The sequence below is a fragment of the Spermophilus citellus genome, assembly GCF_964194105.1.
Source record: "Spermophilus citellus genome assembly, chromosome: 14".
Taxonomy (NCBI): Eukaryota; Metazoa; Chordata; class Mammalia; order Rodentia; family Sciuridae; genus Spermophilus; species Spermophilus citellus.
In genome coordinates, this window is record NC_138194.1 from 87,229,104 (window position 1) to 87,234,189 (window position 5,086).

At 37.9% G+C, this 5,086-nt stretch overlaps 1 pseudogene across 1 annotated transcript; it reads right to left on the reverse strand.

Annotated features, from left to right (window-relative positions):
* Nucleotides 1-961: 961 nt before the first annotated feature.
* On the reverse strand, nt 962-2,010 carry LOC308633443 (mitotic spindle assembly checkpoint protein MAD2A-like; annotated as a pseudogene). Its single transcript has 2 exons — nt 1,794-2,010; nt 962-1,740 (listed from the first exon to the last, which is right to left on the reverse strand). The product of its transcript is annotated as a mitotic spindle assembly checkpoint protein MAD2A-like (transcript).
* Nucleotides 2,011-5,086: the final 3,076 nt, after the last annotated feature.

Consider the following 5,086-nt stretch of genomic DNA (forward strand, 5'->3'; position numbering starts at 1 on the left):
TTCATTCCCAGTGGGAAGGTAGACATCTGAGTTTCTTTCAGACTTCAATGGGTAAGTTGCCAATTTTCCATTTTATAAAAATAATTTTCCTTTGATGGAATAATCTCATTCCTGAACCATTCCATTAAGCAAAAATAAAAGGGATTTCAACCATATTTAAAGCTGAATCAGTATTGATCAGTCTGATGCCTTTTCCCTGACATCTGCCAAAAGGTCTCCAAGCATATGGGTCAATTCTGTTAACTAAAGAGAAATGGAGTAGAAATTCGGACAATCTTGCTTTTAATGATCAATGTTTCATGATAGATTTCAGTGTGCTTTGCTTTACCAATATATTTGGATTTGGAAAACAGTGAATCAGATTATCTCAGGAGAGGACACAGCACCATATACAATAAAAACATTCACCCCCTTAATAGTGAATGTCAGTCAGGTTTGGAAATCATTAGGAAAAGTGATTATCTTAACAATAGAAAATGAAAATGTTTATTATGTGTCTTTTTCCATAGGAAGAGACTAAGAAAGTAGTCCCTTGTTATTTTCCATAAAGAGAAAATGAAGGCTAATGGGCACTACTATTAAAATGGTAGATGGTCTCATCATTTGATACCAGGTATGAAATTTTCCCAGAGTCCCAGGACTGTGAGAAATGATACAATGGATTGTTTAAAGATTTATCAAACTAAATTTTATTCTGAACCCTCTTCCTCTTGTTGATCTACCCAGAATTTTTTTTTTTATCACTCAAAGCTTGATTTATAAACCATTGAAAGTGTTTCAGAGTTCTGTATTACAAGAATTAAACAGCACTAGTATCTCCTGCTTCATGGGATATATATATATATATATATATATATATATATATATATATATATATATATATATATTTTAGAACCAAATAGCATTTTTCCCATGTGGAAACTATACAATATAATAAATGACAAAGACCCCCAATAAAGCATTTTTCATTACTTTCAGGATCTAAACAAAGATTCTGACTGTTCAGAGCTCTTTTGCTATATTATTTTATATTCTAAAATCTATCTATATTCTGAGCCAATTACTTGACCAAAACAATTGAGAAAAGTAATTAGCTTTGTAGCAAAACACTTTCCACCTACAAGATCATGTTCAAAGGAATTCATGTTGCAATGCTGATAGGATCTGCTGGCTGCTCTGAAAAAAGCGCGGTGCACTCTCCACATCAACCCTGAGGCAGGCCACTCAGGTATAAACAACAGTTACACACAGTTCATCCAGAATGGGGCTGGCTCACCAGCAAAAGTCCTCCATGAAACAACACATCAACTGCAGCTGCCCTGGTTTCAGGAAAACCACACCGAGAATTACGATACAGCATCTTCTAACCTCCTCAGTCATTGACAGGAATTTTGGAGGCCACCATGCTGTTTACTCTGTGGATCGTGGAAGTAAATGAACCAAGACAGACTTCCTCGGAATTGGTAATGAACTGTCCGACTCTTCCCATTTCTCAGGTACCACCAAGTCTTTTTGTCTGTATAAATCAGTAGATCAAATGAACAAGAAACTTCCAACAGCGGCAGAAACGTCACTGTCACCATCCTGGATGGCTTTCTGAGACTTCTCTCTGGGAGCACTGTCATCTTTTGCAGTCTTGTCACACTCAGTATCCAATTGCCACCTTTCAAGGACCTCCCCACTTTACATGTTCGAGATGCCCACCACCACCTTCTGAACTGAGCCCTTGTACAGCCAATCTGGGGCATAATGCTGCTTAAAAGAGACACGCAGACCATTTGGTGGCCAGTCACTTTCAGCTGCTCCACCACGCTGCTGAGGTACTTGATGAGCTCTGGGTCGGTGGTCACCAGAAGGGTGAGGCCGTATTCTGCCCTGGGGGAAGGTCTCCGAGGGGTAAATGCCGCGCTGATACAGGATGCTGTTGATGCCGAACCAGAAGAACTCGGCCACCATCTCTGCGCTCCCGCGCAGGGTGATACCCTGCTCCCCGGACATCTGCCGCGCCATGGCGAGTCCGCGACTGAGACGAGCGCTCCTACCCAGAAATTTGGTCTCTGTTATTTTTATGTTTTCCTCAAGAGTTTTGCAAAGTCATGTATGCTTGGATACAGAGTAGAATATTCTAGAAGGCCTCTCCATTCTTGATCCATGCGGATTATCACTAATGGGTTCTCCATTCTGTCATTATTGGGGCTTGGAATCAGGAAGCCCTCTGGCTCCCCATGCACTTTTGGACACTGGAGGTCCCATGCCTAGGATACTCAAAATCTTTCTTGGAGAATATCATTGTTGAGATTTGTCCCCACCAAAACTTATGTTGAAATTTGATTCCCAGTGCAGCAATGTCAAAATATGGTGGGATCTGAAAGAGGCAATTAGGTCATGAGGTCTCTACCCTGATGTTTAACCTGGGCTTGCAGAAGCTCTTGCTCTTATTGAGAGTGGGTTGTTAGCAAACACAGTACCTCTCTTGCATATGCTCCTCTGCTACTTGCCACTGTCTCTTCTGCTTTCCACCATGAATTGACACGGTGCAAGACCCTCACCAGAAGCCTGCTACATCCCATCCTCCCCAGTCATGAGTGAAATAAGCCTCAATTCTTTATAAATTATCCAACCTCAGGTGTTCTGTTACAACAGAAGACTAAGACAGCTACCTTATCAAGCTCTAAGCCTCTAAAAGAGACTGAACTTTGGAACTTTGCTGATCTTCATGACAAATATGATTACAACAGATTTCATCAAAGTTTTCACTGGTGAAGCCCTAGAAGCTTTTTAGAAAAACGGGGCAGGGTGGTATGATGGAAAGAACAGCAACTTGAAGGAATGTACAAATGTGCTTAAGATTGAAAAAAAAAAAAACTCCTTAGGAGCAGAAGTATCTATTTCTCATTCCTAAAATGAGGAGAGTGACTCTTACCTGCTCTAGAGGTAAAGTTGCTACAGAAATTATAGGTGTAAAATGCCATCCCAGAATACTTGCTCAATCAATAAGCAATACCTCTCACAATTAGATTACTCATGGGACATGAGACTGGGTGGACATTGGGAACAAGGAATGGATTTATGAGTCTCAGATGGTGTCTAAAACAAGAGTGCTTGAGTGTGAGTCTAGTTTACCATCTTTCTGTGACATCATTTCTCATTCTTTCATTCCACAAGTGTTTATTACTTAAGACAGATCTTGCTTTGTGTTTTAAGATTTTAATAATATGAGGTAATATAGCCCATACTCACAATGTTTATATTGAGATGAAGAAAGGGTTGGGGTAGGGGCATCCGATTAAAATGCAAGGTGTTGAGTGTGAAGACAGATGTAGGGATTATAAATGCCACGGGCATCAGTTTAACCTGAGTGGTACAGAGAAGTGAGGGGCAAGTAGGGAGTTTACTCACCTTCTGTCTCAATGCATTCACTATTTGTTGCTTAGCTTCTTTGCAGCAGCAAAGCATTCTGTAGTTATTGTTCTGGTTTTATTTTAAACATAATACATGATTTGCCCAAATCCTATTTATTTTATTATTGTTCATTTAGCTGCATCAGGAATTTTTTTAAAAAAGACAGTGATGTCCACACCGATCATGTAAACATTTTTTTAATTTGCCTATAAATGCATTAAGGCAATGATTTCCATTTAATGTCTTTTTAAAAAAAATAAATGGTGACTATTTTATTTAAACAATCATTCTACTGAAATATTTAATATTTAAAAGAAAAAATATTGTGTATCTATGAACCAAGAACTTTGTAAACTTTCTCTACTTAAGGATGCAGCAGACATTCTGGAAGGGAATTACCGTGCCAGGGATGATCCAGAAGTCACCTGAGATTCAGGAGGATGAGCAGAGTGATATTTCAGATTACTTTCATGGCAAGACTTTATAGGTTAATGATGCTTTATTGAGGTCCATGCACCTCTTATTCCAAAGAGTTTATTTAATATTTTATATTTTAGTGGTGGTTTCAGGTCATGAAGATAAAAAGCTCATCAGTGCAATTGGAAAAACAGTATAATTTGTTTTACACTGGTCTATAAGGAAAGATCTTGCCAATCTTATACTTCCGGTGAAACAAGTAAACAGTGTTTCTTCTTTCTGTCCTTTCAAGATGGAAGTTTCTTTCTATTTATTTACAAGGATTTGGAAAAGTCAATATTCAGTGAGAGGAGAAAAATTTGGCAATATTTTATGAAACTCATGGGAGAAGGACAGAGAGAGAAAGCAAGGAAGAAATTTTCCAAGTGGCTGCACGGGTGAGGTATTATTGTGTGGTGTACATGCTCACAGCTGGTAGCAATCACTCCCCAACAAAGTTATTTCCCAGTATCAAATGTGAACACAAGTGAGCCTTCCTTCAAGGGCACCTTTTATTCATGTTCTTGAATATAGGTTATCATTGTGATCCTAACCCACTTTTATTAGAGTCTGTTTTTAATCAAATAAAAGGTCTTTACTGGATCTTTCTTGTGGGTTAAAAAAGAACATTGAAAAATTAATAACAGAAATTTCTTTGGTAATCCAGTCAGCTTTCTTTCTTCATTTTTTGATCACAGCTTTGGTGATGTGTCCTGTTAGCGGTTGCTCTTTTCTACATGTTATGTGGCATATCTATTTACTAATACAGAATATACCTTCTCTCCTCCCAAGAAAATGACTCTTTTGGAGAAGACCATCATTACAGTAAAATAATCTAATTAGCAGTAAGGTTAAGGGTATTTTGGCCTTATTTCCTTTTTTATTTTTCAGAAATTTTACAAGCAATTCTTTAAGGTACATTTTAATATGATGTTATTACTGTGAACAAGTGGAAATTATGGTCCTACAAGATATATTAACTTCCTATCAGGTAGAATCTGTGATTCACCTTATACAGCAAAAGACTGAATGTTAATATTGTGTGGGAAAAAAGAAGGAATTGAATTAAGGATCATGAAAGAGGAGCTTATCCAGTAGTGTCTGGGTAAACACTAAGTGTCATTTCAAGTCTTTATAAGAAAGAATTAGAGAAGTGTCAGTTTAGCTCCTTCACCCATTTATTGATTGGGTTGTTTTTTGTTGTTGTTGTTGTTGTTGTTGGTGTTAA